The following is an 18,488-nucleotide window of genomic DNA, read 5'->3' as shown; positions in this document are numbered from 1 at the left end:
GGTGTTTTCATCTTGTGTGGTGATTTCTGGACCATCTCCTTGGTTGTTCATCTTTTCTTGTTCCTGCTAGGCCACTAAATTGCTATTCGTTTTCCTCTTGATAATTTTCCTCTTCAGGAACGGTTAGCCAAGATGTGGGTGTTGAAGATGTGGGTGGTCAAGATGTTGGGATCTTTCCGGGATCTACTAGTCAAGATGTTGGCATTCATCGGCGTCATGAAGGGCCTGTTTCTTATGGGGAATAGCGTCTCAGTTCCATCATCGGTCATCCAGACACTCCACAGCCTCAACACCACATTTGTATCATAAGACGCCAAATAAGTGGCACTTCACTACAAGAACCCGGCCTTCGATGTTACTTTCCTTTCGATCGCCATGGCACTCTCAGCTTGTATCATGTGTTGTGCCAAGATCATCGTCGACGCTGGTGCCCAGGAAGAAGAGCAGGAGCAATGCGAGGCCCATCCCGCCGCTGCCGCGCAGGCTGCCGTTGATCGCACACGCACGGTTAATGCTTCTAGGGACGCCTCAAATGCCCAAGCAGGCGTTGTCCATGCCGACGCGGATGCCAAGCGTGTCGCCACGGAGAAGCGCGCCGCCTACAACAACACCCTCGAGGCCTCCAAGAACGCCAGATCCCAAGCCAATCAAGCAATCGAAGCTACCCGAGCTACCGATGCGAACTTGTCGCAAGCCAAGACCAACCCCGCCGACGACGTCGTTGCCGCGCAAAACAAAATTGTGGACTTGGAGGTGGCTGCCGAGGAGGCGACTAATGCGGCAGCTCATGCTGAGGAGACAGCTGCAAAGGCCGACGAGGGTCTCGACGTCATCAGCAAGGACCTCAAGGAAGCAGACAACGAGGTCAAGCAGAAGGCCGATGTGACTCATGCTACCAAGGAAGCCGTGGAGGCTGCAAAGAAGACTGCCGACGCTGCCAAACCCAAGACTGGTATGGCCCGTTTCCCTCTTTGGAAAAGGTGGACTCTGCGTGGATTGTTTCAGTCAGGGCTGGCCCAAAGGTCGGGCAAAAGGGGCGACCGCCCCGGGCCCCAAGAGGGAAGGGCCCCGCTACAAATTAGACTAGTAAATACTATACATTTATACATTACATATGAAAGATTATTAAATGCATATAATAGAGCCTTAATTTGAAGGAGCGCGAATACATAACACATGCTAATGGTTTATACCATTCAGAGGCAAACCAATATGACTGGTGAAGTTAATTTTAAATATGTTAGTTTCCCGTTATAATGAATGCCTTAGCATCATAATGGAATTTATGATAACAAGATTGGAATTTTTAAACCAGTGCACAATTTTCCATTTGAGAAGCTGGTGAAAAAATCTCATTTTCTCCAAATCAAGCCAAGTGAATCTAGATGAGCATGTCGGATAATCAAATCTTGCGCAAAAGTACAATCAACATGTTTGGTTCTTCGATGATTCTATTACTTAACCCAACTTGCAAGTCACATTTTTTATACCTTAAAAGTTTCTATGAATATGGTTGTCTAATATATACTAGAAACCACTATTAAAATATTTGTTCGTATTTATGATTTAGAAATATCTACCATGTTATTCAATAATATTAAAAGATATATGAATAAACACATATATATGCAAATATATGTGTATACACTATGTAGTTTATGCAATATTAGAAAATGAATTTGAAGGATTTTTTTAACAAGAAAGAGGTTTGGTAAATCATACAATTTAAATTTTGTAGAACCAAAAATTTCATTGATATACATTACAATTGTGTAATAATGAGTGTATTATTTGAAAACGTTCTTATGTGACTGAGTAATAAATAATAAAAAATGTATTAATTAAAATTATAATATGGTCACTTAGTTTAGAATATGTATAAAAGTTCAGTAAAAAATAACTATTTTACATCGCCCCAAAATGGTTTGGACCGACTCTGGTTTCAGTTTGACACCGTGGTGTCCATGTACGTGTGCGTTGTCACGATGCTTTCATTCGCGGAGCTGCTCGAGTATAAGACTCGCTGTGTTCGCTTCGAGGGTGATTTAGAGAGTCGCCATGATACCCATATCGTCTTGTGTGTCTTCAAGTACATGCTTTTTGCCGTATTCAGCTGCCTTCATCTTATGATCTTTATTGGGGCTTGTTGCAAGGACTGATTATGGCAGGTTTAGAGATGATGATGATCCAGTCCCGTGTTGTGTTGTTCGTCATGTATCTCGTAACTTAGAAGAGTTTTGTTTACTGTTTAATTTGCAAGTCGTAGCATTGAACTATGCTGATCAAGAATGTACCAGTTGTAACTGTGACACTAATTATGTTTGCTATTGTATATTACACTACTTCGTACTTGCTTTATTAATTTCCTTCTTGTGAATATCATCACTGTATGCATTCAGTGAAAGAATCGAGGTTGCATCACTGTTGTACCCTTACATGTCTGAATCCTCTATTCCATGTTCATAGTCTAGCATTCTGATGTGCCTTACTGGACAAATGAGCATCAAACCTACACTCTGTTATAGCTTAACAGAGCAAACGTGCACACCACTTTTTTGATTGAAGGGATTTCATACTATGAATTTGGTTTGAAGGTATTTCATAGGAATTTTGAGGACCCTGATCCATAGAATTCCCCCCCCCCCCTATGAAAATCCTTTGGGTCACAGGGGAATAGAGTCGCCAAACTTTGAAAACTCTGAAAGAAAAACAAGCAACTACGCCGTCCCAGTGCAAGCGCGCATTTGAAAACTTCGGCCTACGCCTAATCCTCTTATCACTAAGATGCCACTTTTGACAGGTGCCTCGCCACGTCGGAAGGTGCTGTGCGTTTACTTTCTGCATTCGAACATACTCCCTCCGTCCGAAAATACTTATCAAAAAAATTGATGTATCAAGATGTATTTTAGTTTTAGATACATTCATTTTTATTCCCCGACAAGTGTTTTCAAACGAAGGGAGTAGTTATCAGTCCACTGCAAAACATTTTTACATTATGAGCACACGGGCAAACATGATCGAAACATGCTATATGTATCGGCTTCCACATAGACTATATTAGAGAAACAACACGCATTGAAACCACCCACAGACATTGGGGCAACTCCAACGCAGAGCACCAAAATGCCGCCAAATGTCCGGACCGTGTAGTTCGGACAATTTTCACCTCTCCAACACTATGCACCAAACTTTGACTGCATGGTCCGGACATCCAAAATCCCACAAACCGATAGCAAACCTGGGAGAGATTTTCGGGTATCTAGACCTCCTCCACGTAGGTGTCTGATAGTTAGGACTCACAAAAAAAACCTCTTTCATTCCACTTCATGTTTGCGTCAGATCAGGTCATCGAGGCCATGGTCGTGGTGGATCCGAGCTTCATGGTTGATCAACGATGATGCTTGAATCCGTGCATGGCGCCCGCACCATCCGTTGCGAGTGATGGTAGTTGTGGGGTCGGGTGGAATAGGGTGGGCAGCGTGCGTCAGATCCAACATGTCGGATGCGTCCAGGCTTCCCCCATATCCATCCCAGATATGGGTTGGGTATGGGGGGTGCAGGACAACCTAGATCTATAGAGACGGTTTGAGAGGTCCACTTGAATGGCATTTTCGTGACCGGTCACTAACCGAGTTGTCTACCCGGACGAATAGAAAAGGTATGAGGAGGAGAGTGTGTCTACGTACCCTCGTAGACCATTAGCGGAAGCGTTTAACAACGCGGTTGATTTAGTCAAACTTCTTGTAGCTCCAACCGATCAAGTACCGAACGTACGACACCTCCGAGTTTTGCACACGTTCAACTCGATGACGTCCCTTGTCCTCTTGATCCAGCAAGATGTCGAGGAAGTAGATGAGTTCCGTCAGCACGACGGCGTGGTGATGGTGATGGTGAAGTGATCCGCGCAGGGCTTCGCCTAAGCACTACGAAGATATGACCGGAGGCGTAAACTGTGGAGGGGGGCGCCGCACACGACTAACAATTGATGTTGTGTTATCTGTTCTAGGCGCCCCCTCCCCACGTATATATAGGTGGGAGGGGAGGAGAGGCAGCCATGGGGCGCCCCAAGTAGGAGGAATCCTACTTGGGGTCCTCCCCAATTCGGCCTCCCCTTTCCTTTTTCCGGAGGAGGGGAAAAGGGAAGAGGAAGGAGAGAAGGAAAGGGGGGCGAATCCCCTCATTCCCTTCTCCAATTCGGCCTCCTTCCTTGCAGGGGGGGCGCCACCCCTTGTGGGCTGGTGTGCTCCCCTCCTATGGCCCATATGGCCCATATCTTTCCCCCGGGGTTTCCGGTAACCCCCCCAGTACTCCGATAAATACCCGATACTATCCGGAACACTTCCGGTGTCTGAATACTATCATCCTATATATCAATCTTTACCTCTCGACTATTTTGAGACTCCTTGTCATTTCAGTGATCTCATCCGGGACTCCGAACAACATTCGGTCACCAAATCACATAACTCATATAATACCAAATCATCATCGAACGTTAAGTGTGCGGACCCTATGGGTTCGAGAACTATGTAGACATGACCGAGGCACTTCTCCGGTCAATAACCAATAGCGGAACCTGGATGCTCATATTGGCTCCTACATATTCTATGAAGATCTTTATCGGTCGAACCGTTATCACAACATATGTTATTCCCTTTGTCCATCGGTGTGTTACTTGCCCGAGATTCGATCGTCGGTATCCACATACCTAGTTCAATCTTGTTACCGGCAAATCTCTTTACTCGTTCTGTAATACATCATCCTACAACTAACTCATTAGTCACTTTGCTTGCAAGGCTTCTTATGATGTGCATTACCGAGAGGGCCCAGAGATAGCTCTCCGATACTCGGAGTGACAAATCCTAATCTCGATCTATGCCAACCCAACAAACACCTTCGGAGATACCTGTAGAGCATCTTTATGATCACCCAGTTAAGTTGTGACGTTTGATAGCACACAATGCATTCCTACGGTATTCGGGAGTTGCATAATCTCATAGTCGAAGGAATATGTATTTGACATGAAGAAAGCAATAGCAATAAAACTGAAGATCAATATGCTAAGCTAACGGACGGGTCTTGTCCATCACATCATTCTCCTAATGATGTGATCCCGTTATCAAATGACAACTCATGTCAGGAAACCTTAACCATCTTTGATCAACGAGCTAGTCAAGTAGAGGCTCACTAGGGACACAATGTTTGTCTATGTATTCACACATGTATTTAAGTTTCCGATCAATACAATTATAGCATGAATAATAAACCTTTACAATGAATAAGGAAATATAAAATAACAACTTTATTATTGCCTCCAGGGCATATTTCCTTCAGTCTCGCACTTGCACTAGAGTCAATAATCTAGTTCACATCGCCATGTGGTCTAACACCAATAGTTCACATCGTCATGTGATTAACACCCATAGTTCACATCGCCATGTGACCAACACCCAAAAGGGTTTAATAGAGTCAATAATCTAGTTCACATCGCCATGTGATTAACACCCAAAGAATACTAAGGTGTGATCATGTTTTGCTTGTGCGAGAAGTTTAGGCAACGAGTCTGTCATATTCAGATCCGTATGTATATTTGCAAATTTCTATGTCTACAATGCTCTGCATGGTGCTACTCTAGATAATTATTCCCACTTTCAATATGTATCCAGATTGAGACTCAGATTCATCTGGATTAGTGTCAAAGCTTGCATCGACGTAACCCTTTACGACGAATGATGACCCACAAGTGTAGGGGATCTATCGTAGTCCTTTCGATAAGTAAGAGTGTCGAACCCAACGAGGAGCAGAAGGAAATGATAAGCGGTTTTCAGCAAGGTATTCTCTGCAAGTACTGAAATAAGTGGTAACAGATAGTTTTGTGATAGGATAATTTGTAACGAGCAACAAGTAACAAAAGTAAATAAAGTGCAGCAAGGTGGCCCAATCCTTTTTGTAGCAAAGGACAAACCTGGACAAACTCTTATATAGAGAAAAGCGCTCCTGAGGACACATGGGAATTATCGTCAAGCTAGTTTTCATCACGTTCATATGATCCGCGTTCGGTACTTTGATAATTTGATATGTGGGTGGACCGGTGCTTGGGTGCTGTTCTTACTTGAACAAGCATCCCACTTAGGATTAACCTCTATTGCAAGCATCCGCAACTACAACAAAATTATTAAGGTAAACCTAACCATAGCATGAAACATATGGATCCAAATCAGCCCCTTACGAAGCAACGCATAAACTAGGGTTTAAGCTTCTGTCACTCTAGCAACCCATCATCTACTTATTACTTCCCAATGCCTTCCTCTAGGCCCAAATAATGGTGAAGTGTTATGTAGTCGACGTTCACATAACCCCACTAGAGGATAGACAACATACATCTCATCAAAATATCGAACGAATACCAAATTCACATGACTACTAATAGCAAGACTTCTCCCATGTCCTCAGGAACAAACGTAACTACTCACAAAGCATATTCATGTTCATAATCAGAGGGGTATTAATATGCATAAAGGATCTGAACATATGATCTTCCACCAAATAAACCAACTAGCATCAACTACAAGGAGTAATCAACACTACTAGCAACCTACTAGTACCAATCCCGGACTTGGAGACAAGAAATGGATACAAGAGATGAACTAGGGTTTTGAGAGGAGATGGTGCTGGTGAAGATGTCGATGGAGATTGCCCTCTCCCGATGAGAGGAGCGTTGGTGATGACGATGGCGATGATTTCTCCCTCCCGGAGGGAAGTGTCCCCGGCAGAACAGCTCTGCCGGAGCCCTAGATTGGTTCCGCCAAGGTTCCGCCTCGTGGCGGCGGAGTCTCGTCCCGAAAGGTTGCTTATGATTTTTTCCTCGACGAAAGACTTCATATAGCAGAAGATGGCCACCGGAGAACCAACAGGGGGCCCACGAGGGAGGGGGCGCGCCCAGGGGGGTAGGGCGCGCCCCCACCCTCGTGGCCAGGTGGGGCCCCCTCTGACGTACTTCTTCCGCTCAATATTTTTATTATTTCCAAAAATAATTTCCGTGGAGTTTCAGGACTTTTGGAGTTGTGCAGAATAGGTCTTCAATATTTGCTCCTTTTCCAGCCCAGAATTCCAGCTGCCGGCATTCTCCCTCCTTATGTAAACCTTGTAAAATAAGAGAGAATAGGCATAAGTATTGTGACATAACGTGTAATAACAGCCCATATTGCAATAAATATTGATATAAAAGCATGATGCAAAATGGACGTATACAGGAAACAGCTACTTTGCCGTCTGCCATGGCGGACGGCAAAGGCTCGAAAGGCGGACGGCAAAGACCTTTGCCATCAGCCGCGGACGGCAAAAGGCTCCGGCAAAGAAGGCTACGGTAAACAGCTGCTTTGCCGTCTGCTTCCTGGCGGCGGATGGCAAAGGCTCTTTGCCGTCCGCGGCGGACGGCAAAGAGGGCGGACGGCAATAATTGCGCTGTCAGTCCGTTAAGTGGCTAACGGCAGACCTTTGCCGTCCGCCGCAGACGGCAAAGAGCCTTTGGTCTTTGCCGTCCGCCTTATGATGTCATGTACACGTCACTAGATGGCAGGTTCTTTGCCGTCTGCCACTGATGGCAAAGTGCAGGTTCTTTGCCGTCTGCCACGGACGGCAAAGTCTTTGCCGTCTGCCACTGTAGGCAAACTGACCAAATGGGTCAGCTCCCAGGAAGCACAGTTGGCTGCCACGTGGCTTCTTTGCCGTCCGCGGCAGACGGCAAAGGCTCTTTGCCGTCGGTGGCAGACGGCAAAGAGCCTGCATATTGTCTGTTTTTTCTGTTTTTTATTAAATCCCACAATTTGCAGCACATATCACATATATAAGTTTCATATCCAGCACATATCCAACACATATCTAGCACATATCACATATCACATATCCAGCACATATCACATATCACATATCCAGCACATATCACATATCACATCAGTTTCATCCATACACATTGTTCATACATAAGGAAGTTCCATCCATACACATTGTTCCATCCATATATATATTACAATGCAAAGTGTCATGAAGATAGCAAGCTAGATACAATGCAAAGTTTCATCAAAGGCACTCCATCATAGCAAGCTAGCTTCCATCAAGTGAATGAAATCTGCAAAATGGTAAATAAGAAAGTTAGAAATAGGTGACTAGAACAAGAAGAAGACTAGAACAAGAAGTATATGTCATTTATGAGCTAACTTAGGTGAAATGGATCATATATGAGCTAACTAAGTTGAAATGGGTTGTTTATGAGCTAACTTAGTTGAAATGGATCATTTATGAGCTAACTTAGTTGAAATGGGTCGTTTATGAGCTAACTAAGGTGAAGGGCATCGTTTTTGAGCTAAGTAAGGTGAAATGGGTCATTTTGGAGCTAACCTAGTTGAAATGGATCGTTTTTGAGCTAACTTAGTTGAAATGGATCGTTTTTGAGGTAACTAAGGTGAAATGGATCTTTTTTAGCTCACTTAGGTCAAATGGATCGTTTTTGAGCTAACTTAGTTGAAATGGATCGTTTTTGAGCTAACTTTGTTGAAATGGATCATTTTTGAGCTAATTTAGTTGAAATGGATCGTTTTTGAGCTAACTTAGGTGAAATGGATCATTTATGAGCTAATTTAGTTGAAATGGATCTTTTTGAGCTAACTTAGGTGAAATGGGTCATTTATGAGCTAACCTAGGTGAAATGGGTCGTTTATGAGCTAACCTAGGTGAAATGGGTCGTTTATGAGCTAACCTAGGTGAAATGGGTCGTTTATGAGTTAACCTAGGTGAAATGGGTCGTTTATGAGCTAATTATGCAATTTTTGACATAAGTAAGCTAAGTACATATCGTTTTAGAGCTAACTTAGGTAAAATGGATGGTTTATGAGGTCAGTAAGCTTATTAAGTCATTTTGGAGGAAAAGAAGCTAACTCTAGGTCATTATGGTAAGCATATTGGAGGAAATAAAGCTAAGTCTAGGTCTTTATGCATTTGTTAAGCAAAACACTAGAGAAACTTACCGTGATCAGGGAGGTGTAGGAGCGGGCTGGCTAGTGCCGGTAGCTGGAGAAGGATCATGCGATGCGTTTCTGGAGTTAAGCTGCACCAAAGATCATTTCCAATGTCTCGTTAGCATTATGACACTCAAATGTTAAGACTAGCAAGTAATGTCCATTCAAATTAAACTCACCGTGGTCCCAGGAGCAATCACTGGCATCGGCGGAGCGGTCTGACCGGTCTTCTCGCACACAGACTGCACATTTGGTTTTGACGACTCAGTCATACTAGTTAGTAATGAGACAAACACTACATGAATGTTTTGGCTAATCTGCAGAAGAAACTTACCACAAGGAGCTCGTACATGGCCCTTGCCTGCATGTCATTCCGTGCCCTCTCCTCCTCCATCATCTTTGTCGTCCTCTCCTCCAACTCCCGCTGCCTCTCCGCCGCCTCCGCCAGAAGTTTCTCCGTTCTATCTCTCTCACTCTGTATAGCAGCCTGCAACACCACTCACATGACCATTTGTAATCATTGATGGAAGCGCACACAATGTAATGGAGAAAGATAGCTGAGTACGTATCACTAACCTTGATGGCGAGTTGCACTGGCCGTTCACGAGGCCTTATCTCAGGAGCGGAGCTCGACTGGCGCGCCTTGATCTCTGGGAGAGTGCTAGGACAACGGATAAGTCCATCTCCAATGGCTATGGAGCCATGGGACCTCCCGCCACCAGATATCATCACCAGCTCTGGATCAATGGGACCCTGGCTCGGGTTAAAGTCCTCCCCTTTCCTCGCCTTCCCCTCATCTCTATATCTCACGAGCTTGTTGTGGGAGGAGATGTTGGTGAAGTTGTTTGCATCATCGAGGTCAGACTGAGAGAAAGCCTTGACTTTCTTGTAAGAGCCAGTGTGGGCCATGGCATACAGGTCGTACACCTCTGGCACCTTATCCGCCTTATTGTGGCGTGCCTGAAAGAGAGAAACAATGAAAATTAGTAACTAAAGGGCTCAAGCTAGCATGATGAATGAATTGCATGAATCATGAAGCAAACCACATACCCAGTTGCGCCCGAACTGATATAAGTTGGAGCTGCCTTGATGGTGTGGCACACCTTCCATTTGGGCACGTTTGTCCTTGGCCTGGTTGTGGAGGGCTAGCCATTCTTGTGAGCACCACTCATCGACCAACACCTCCCAACAATCCATCCGATCCGCACACCATCTCGGAGGCGCCTAAGTTAGCAAATAGAAACTTGAGCGCTACGGCTAAGAATTACTAAATGAAGGAACTTAAGTAGAAGGCCTTAAGAATTACCTTCATGTACTGCTCCTTACTCAGGAACTTATCGCGGCACGCCGGCTTGGTCTTCTTGATACCACGCAAGGCGTAGTAGTCTCGAACAGCCTGCACCCGAGCCTCGTGCCGTAAGTTCTGGAGTAGGCGCTTGCAGACGTTCTCGATAACATTTGCGCACTCCTCCTCGTATCCCTCCTCACACCTGTAGAATGTCTGCAATCAAATGAGACAATATTGATTAGTACAATTAATAACTAGCTAGTTGAAGATTTTGAAATGTGTAAAGGAGAAATTACCCAGAACGTCCTGATCACCATGTCTGCCCTCGTGTCGCACACGACACCGTCGATAATGACATCCGGCGGGGCCGGGGCAGCCACGTAGTGCTCCCAGCTCAACCCAAGCTCTGGAAGCCGACCCTCACCAGGCAACGTGACAAACCCCGGGAAGTTTTGCCGGCAAAGAACTCCAAGGACGGAGTTGGGCCGGCGGACACTATGATGGTGGTCCCAACCCCTGCAGCATGACAAGGCCAACGCATTAGTTATTTGAAGAAACGTGAATGCAGAAGGTACAAAAATATTAAATGCACTTACGTACCTCTCCCCATCAGGGAAGATCAACCACCTCTGCTCGCGAGTCGCCGGCACGGACGGGAGCCGTGTAGCACCACGCTGGTAGACGGTGCCACCCTCCTCCTCAAGATCAGTCGGCTCCCCGCCATCATCAGCATGGCCACTCGGCTCCTCGGGCTGATCCGGCCAGGTACCCCATCCGGACGTGTGCTCCTCCGGGGTCTCGTGGGCCGAACTCTCGTGGGCCGAAGGCCAGTCGACCCGAGGCTCGTGGGCCCAAGACCCGTGGACCGGAGGCTCGTGGACCGGAGTCCGTGTAGCCTCCTCCTCGGACGAGTCCACCCTAGCAGTCACGTGCTCGGGTGAAACAGCTGGGGGTGGCGGCGAGGAAGGCTCCCTAGCAGTCACCCTACCTCCTCTCCCGCGACCACGTGCCCCACCTCCTCTCTTCCTACCTCGTCCCCTGCTGGGCACCGCGGTGGACGAAGAAGGGCCCGGCGGTGTGGACATACTGTCCAGCAACGCTCGGCGAAGAGGTACGTCTGGAATCGAAGACCTCAGACCACGCGCCGAGGAAGAAGGGGCCTTGGCGCGCTCCCGACCAGCGCCCACCATCTTTCAACACCTGCCATGACAAACAGTAAACGAAATTAGTACAACATAAAAAAAAGACCGACATGAATAATAATATGTGTATCACTTAAGTGTATCATCATCAAGTACAACATTAAAAAATTTAATACCTGACACTACTAATAATCTCGATCAGTATCATCAATAAATGCATAATCATCATCATCACTATAATCAATGACGGGCTCATAGGGTTCAGTGGCATCAACATATGCAAGGCCACCTTGACGTAATCGGTCAAGCAATGACAGGTCATCCGCAGCAGTAACCTCTTCTTGTTCCGGCTCTTCTTGTTCCTCCTCTGGGGTGATGTCGGATTCACTGTCACTGTCTACTTCAATGTTTTGGGGTGAAGTATAGCGGTTCTTGAAACGCTTTTTGGAAAGACGTGTCTCTTGGAAGAATTCTCCTTCATATGTGTCTGGGTTAATGTGAGGTTCATAATCCTCTTCCTTTGGGGGAGATAGTCTAGCACGTGGCGGCACTTCATAAACGACTTCCCAACCTTTCAGATTTGGATTAGTTTGGCAGGCCCACGGTAGATAGAATACTTGGGTCGCCTGTTGAGCCGTAATATAGACATCAGGAACATCTAAATGGGTGCTTTGGTTGATTTCAACTAGCCCTATATGTTCATGAGTTCTTCTAGTCTCCTTCGGCTGAAACCAATAACATTTGAAGACTACGACATTCGGTGGGTTTTCACCATAGAATAGAAGTTCATAAATTGCTTCAACTCTCCCATAATACTCGGTACCTCCTTCGCCGATAGCAGATACACAACAATTTGTAGACTTTCGGTCGGCCATAGATAGCTCTTTGCCATAGGTACGAAAGCGATACCCGTTGATGTCGTATTTGTCAAATGAACGGACCTTATAGTCAAAACCATTAGCGACTTGTCTCAATTCGGCGTCCATAGACTCTGAATTAGCCTACAAGTTTAATATGAAAGGATTGTTGCATTACACACAAATTAGCGAATGAAACCGGGATAGCCGCCTACAAATTAGCCTACAAGTCTAATAGAAATTACCGTTTGTTTGAACCAAGAGATGAAACCGGGATAGCCGCCACCTTGCTTTGCGAGAAGCTCATACTCTTCGACAGAATCCTTTTGGATCACCGCTCCATACGAGAATAAGGCGACGTATCGACTGTATGAAATATCCAGGAATAAGAGCAGTTCAAAGGAAATAGAAGTTGCGAAACTATGTACCGAGAACTTACTCGATGTACGGCCGCACTTCTATCAGGTTGTTGAAGATATACAACGAAATGGTCCGCCATTGTTCGTTATCCAAAGATACTGGATTTGAAACACTGGCTGGTGCGAGATTCCCTTTGAATAGGCTGAGGTTGGATCCACCCTTTTTAGGGTCGTCAGCATTGTACCGAGGCTTCGGATTATGCAAATGACGATTTTTGGCTTCGTAGTGTGCTGTCACGAAGTTTGCCGCCTCCTCAGTGATGAATGCCTCAGCCATCGATGCTTCAATTCTACGTTTATTTTTACATTTTTGTCGAAGCGTCTTCTGCATCCTCTCAGTTGGGTAGCACCAACGATTTTGCACGGGCCCCCCCAATCTTGCCTCGGTCGGGAGATGCAAAATCAAATGTTGCATTGGATTAAAGAAGCCCGGTGGAAAGATCTTCTCTAACTTGCAGATCAACTCCGGCGCCAACTCTTCCATTTCTTCTAGCACGCTAGGCGATAGTTCTTTCGCACAAAGAACACGGAAGAAATAGCTGAGTTCTGCCAGTACTAGCCATTCATCCTCAGGGATGAAGCCACGCAACATCACCGGCATTACCCGCTCAATCCATATGTGCCAATCATGACTCTTGAGACCAAATATCTTCAATTTATCAAGACTGGCTCCCCTCTGTAGATTCGCTGCATACCCATCGGGGAACATCAACTGCATTTTCACCCACAAGATAATTTCCCTCATAGCCGGCCTTCCAAGATTGAACCATGCCTTTGGCTTCGTCCAGTTCTGCTTTCCTTTCGGTTCTTTCATGTTTTGTAACGGCCTATCACATAGCGCCTCCAGATCGACTCTAGCCTTAGTATTATCCTTTGACTTCCCATCTATGCCGAACAATGTACCAAAAAGTGCCTCGGCGATATTCTTCTCAGTGTGCATCACGTCGATGTTGTGTGGGCAAAGGAGGTCTTTGAAGTAAGGCAGATCCCATAAGCATGTTTTGTGAGTCCAGGCGTGCTGAGAATTATACCCCTTGAAGTACCCTGGACGCTCGGGATCTGGCTCGAGAGCGTTTAACTGATCCAGGGTCTGTTGGCCTGTCAATGCATGTGGTGCAGAGTTTTTGACAACTCTACCTCTGATGAAGTTCTTCTTGTCTTTCCTGAACTTATGGCGAGGATTCAGGAACTCTCTATGCATGTCGAAGCAAGAAAACTTGCGACCGGCCTGAAGCCAACGAAACTCAAGAGCTCCCTTGCATGTGGGGCACGGGAACCTTCCATGCACACACCAGCCAACGAATAGCGCATACGCCGGCAAGTCATGCGTCGAGTACATGTACCAGACACGCATTATGAAGTTCCGTTTGCTATAGGCATCGTATGTCTTGAACCCATTATCCCAGGCTTCTTGCAATTCGTCCTTAAGCGGTTGCATGTACACATTCATATTTTTCCCCGGATAGTTGGGCCCTGGAATTATCAACGTCAGGAAAATGTTCTTTCTTTGCATAATCTGTCCGGGGGGGAGATTGAGTGGAAAGACAAATACGGGCCAACAACTGTATTGGGCTGCCGTCATACCAAACACACTGAACCCATCCGTGCTGATGCCGACTCGAGGATGCCTCGGATCTGCCGCTTTGTCACCATGTAATTCATCAAACTTTTTCCACGCAACACCATCAGATGTGTGTACAATCATCAGATTCCCATCTGCATCTAGTTCGGTTCTTTTGCCCGTTTTGTGCCATGTCATCTGTCTGGCCGTCTCTTCGACCATGAAAAGACGTTGAAGTCTTGGTACGATTGGCATATACCGAAGAACACTAACGGGGATTTTGGTCTGTGTCTTCTCACCCATACCGTTGTCTACCACAACATACCTGGAAGACTTGCAAATGGGACAACAGTTCAAGTCCGCATAGTCAAGCCTAAACAAGACACATCCTTTCTCACAGGCATGTATCTTATCATAGGGCATCTTCAGTGCACGGAGGATTTTGTCCGACTGGTACAGGTTTGCAGGCATTACATGGCCTTTGGGTAGAAAGCGTCCAAATACTGTCATCATTGCATCGTAGCATTCTCTGCCCAAGTTGAACTGAGCCTTCAGAGCCATTACTTGTGAGATGGCATCCAACTGACAAAGCTCAGTGTGCTCATGGAGCGGACGTTTTGAAGACTCCAACATTTCATTGAAGGCCTTTGCAGATTCCTCCATCTCCTCGTCCGAATCCTGAGCATCATCAAAGTCTTGCACCATGTTTTCCATACCGGTACCATGCTCGTCGGTGCGACGACGATCCACCTCAGCTCGGTCACGTTGGGCAGACTCACCATGAAATGTCCACACCGTATAATCGGGCGTAAAACCACTCTTCTGCAGGTGTTTGCCCATTTCAGCCTCTGTCCTCTTTTCCCAATTGCCGCACCGTAAACAGGGGCACCAGGTTTTCCTCTGGCCATTTGCAAATGCGGCTCGCACAAACCCCTTGGTTTTTGTGAACCATTCAGTGCTCCATTTGTTCTGACCAGTGTGACCGGTGTACATCCACGCACGATCACTCATCTTGACTTTCAGAGCTACTAGACACACAACAAATATATATATATAATTCACCATGTATGTATTCATCAGTTGATCTACTTTGTCAATTTTATTACGTCCATGCAACCTACACTCTAATAGGTAATGATAGGTCCTAATCCCACCCGAGTATGTTTAGATTGGGTTCATTTTCCCATGCTATGCCCCGGATCCTACGCAAAATTTCGGCAGCACCTCCCCGCTGTTCTCCTGATACACGTCTCTGCAATAAACAGAGAGGATGTGTACCCGGAGAACAACAGGGGAGGCACTGACGAAATTTATGCGTCGGATCCGGAGCAAAGCATATGGGAAAACGAACCCAATCTAAACATACTCGGGCTGTCCATGGATAGCGTTGGACAATTCGAAAGAATCAAGGTTATAAATATGCAAATGCATGCATATTTATAACTATGACGCTTTCGAACGGGAGACACATATTGGTTACGCATACTGATGATTCAAGACACATATATATCTAGCTATCAAGTTTCATCGGAATAGATCAAATAATTAATGGGGGAGGAGGACATGTCATTTGTGCTCACCCACGAACGAAGGGGCAGAGCTCGTCAAACGCACGGCGAGGTCGTCGAACACCAAACCTCGCAGCGATGAAACAACTGCACATTTAAAACTACCCGATCAACACAATTATATATGATGTTTTTCATAACAAAATCGAAAGATATATGACCTAACTAATAATTCACAAATATATGACCCCGTCGGCTTCTGGAAGGCCAAAGAACACCTTTTCAGGGTCGGGGTCTCGGGGTCGGGGTGTCGGGTCGGGGTGCCGGGTCGGGGTCGGGGTGCCGTGTCGGTGTCGGGGTCGGGGTGTCGGGTCAGGCTCGGGGTCGGGGTGTCGGGGTCGAGGTCGGGGTCGGGGTGTCGGGTCAGGCTCGGGGTCGGGGTGTCGGGGTCGGGGTCGGGGTTGGGGTCTCGGGGTCGGGGTGTCGGGGGTGTCGTGTCGGGGGTCGGGGTGTCGTGTCGGTGTCGGGGGTCGGGGTGCCGGGTCGGGGTCGGGGTGCCGTGTCGGTGTCGGGGTCGGGGTGTCGGGTCAGGCTCGGGGTTGGGGTGTCGGGGTCGGGGTCGGGGTCGGGTTCTCGGGGTCGGGGTGTCGGGGGTGTCGTGTCGGGGGTCGGGGTGTCGTGTAGGTGTCGGGGTGCCGTGTCGGTGTCGGGGTGCCGTGTCGGGGTCGGGGTGCTGTTTCGGGGTCGGGGCTTCGGGGTGTCTCCTCCTCCTCCTCCTCTTCTTCTTCTTCTTCTTCTTCTTCTTCTTCTTCTTCTTCTTCTTCTTCTTCTTTCTCCTCCTCCTCCTCCTCCTCCTCCTCCTCCTCCTCCTCCTCTTCTTCTTCTTCTTCTTCTTCTTCTTCTTCTTCTTCTCCTCCTCCTCCTCCTCCTCCTCCTCCTCCTCTTCTTCTTCTTCTTCTTCTTCCCCCTTCTACTTAACCTAAACCTAAACTAACCTAAACTAAAAACCTAAACTAATTAAAACTAAACTATTTAAACTAATGAAACCTAAACTTAAACAGAAAAAAAACAGAAAAAAAAACAAAAAAACAGAAAAAAAGGGAGGAGGGGCTCACTGTGGGGGAGGGCCGGGGCGGGGCCGGCGACGGAGGGCCGGGGCGGGGCGGCGGGGGCCCGGCCGGCGGGGGGCCGGGGCGGGGCGGTGGAGGAGGCGGGGCGGCGGGGGGATGGGGGGCGGGGGGCCGGGGCGGGGCAGTGGAGGAGGCGGCGGGGGGCCGTGGCGGCGCTGGGGCGCGGGGCGGCGGTGGGGCGCGGGGCGGCGGGGGCAAGGGCGGGGGGGGCGACGGGGCGGTGGGGCGGCGGGGCGGCGGGGGCGACGGGGCGGCGGCGCGCGGCGGGCGGCGGCGGCGGCGGGGGGGTGGGAGGAGAAGGGCGAGGCGAGGACGAAGTGAGTAACGGGCGGGGGGTACCTGCCGTTAGGCAAGTGCCCTCTTTGCCGTCCGCCAGCCTTTGCCGTCCGCCTTTCTGCCTCTTTGCCGTCCGCTTAGGATTTTTTCAAACGAGCGGGGGGTGGGGCCACCACACTCTTTGCCGTCCGCCGCCCACCTCTTTGCCGTCCGCCAGCGGACGGCAAAGATTATTTGCCGTCCGCTGGCAGACGGCAAAGACCAGGCAGATGGCAAAGAGTGTGTTTGCCGTCAGCCTTTTCTTTGCCGTCTGTTTATGTGTAGCTGATGGCAAAGAGCTTCTTTGCCGTCAGCTAGCAGACGGCAAAGATCTGGCAGATGGCAAATTAGCTGATTCCAGTAGTGTCAACTCCCCCAAGCTTAGACCTCGCTTGTCCTCAAGCGAAAGCCGATAACGATAAATATGTCCACATGTTTAGAGGTAGAGGTGTCGATAAAATAAAATACGGACATGAGGGCATCATGATTATTCTCATAACAGCAACATAAATGGATATTGTCATATGATTTCTTATGCTCAAGTAATAATCTATTCACAATGCCAAGTATGAACCAGAAACTTTATTGAGAACCAACAAACTATAATCTCAGTCATTGAAGCAATTGCAATTTATCATAACATCAGAAAGAGTCTATGTCAGAGCTTTCTAGCAAGTCCACATACTCAACTATCATTTAGTCTTTCATAATTGCTAACACTCACGCAATACTTGTGGTTATGGAGTTTTAATCGGACACAGAGAAAGATAGGGGCTTATAGTTTCGCCTCCCAACCTTTTACCTCAAGGGTAATGTCAACAATAATAATTCATGCTAACTTACATCCAATTAGATATATCTATCAGGATCTTTCCAACACCCTGTGCTTGCCAAAGGATAAAATGTAAAAAGGAAAGGTGAAGATCACCATGACTCTTGCATAAGGAAGAAGATAATAATAAAAGATAGGCCCTTCGCAGAGGGAAGCAGAGGTTGCCATGCGCTTTCAGGGTTGGATGCACAAAATCTTAATGCGAAAGAACATCACTTTATATTGCCCCTTGTGATATGAACCTTTATTATGCACTCCGTCGCTTTTATTTCTTCTACATCACAAGATCGTATAAAGCTTATTTCCTCCACACCAATCAATCATACATATTTAGAGAGAAATTTTTATTGCTTGCACCAATGACAACTTACTTGAAGGATCTTACTCAATCCATAGGTAGATATGGTGGACACTCATGGAAAAAC

This window comes from Triticum aestivum, chromosome 1D (genome assembly GCF_018294505.1).
Source record: "Triticum aestivum cultivar Chinese Spring chromosome 1D, IWGSC CS RefSeq v2.1, whole genome shotgun sequence".
Classification (NCBI taxonomy): domain Eukaryota; kingdom Viridiplantae; phylum Streptophyta; class Magnoliopsida; order Poales; family Poaceae; genus Triticum; species Triticum aestivum.
This window is presented reverse-complemented; position numbering follows the sequence as displayed.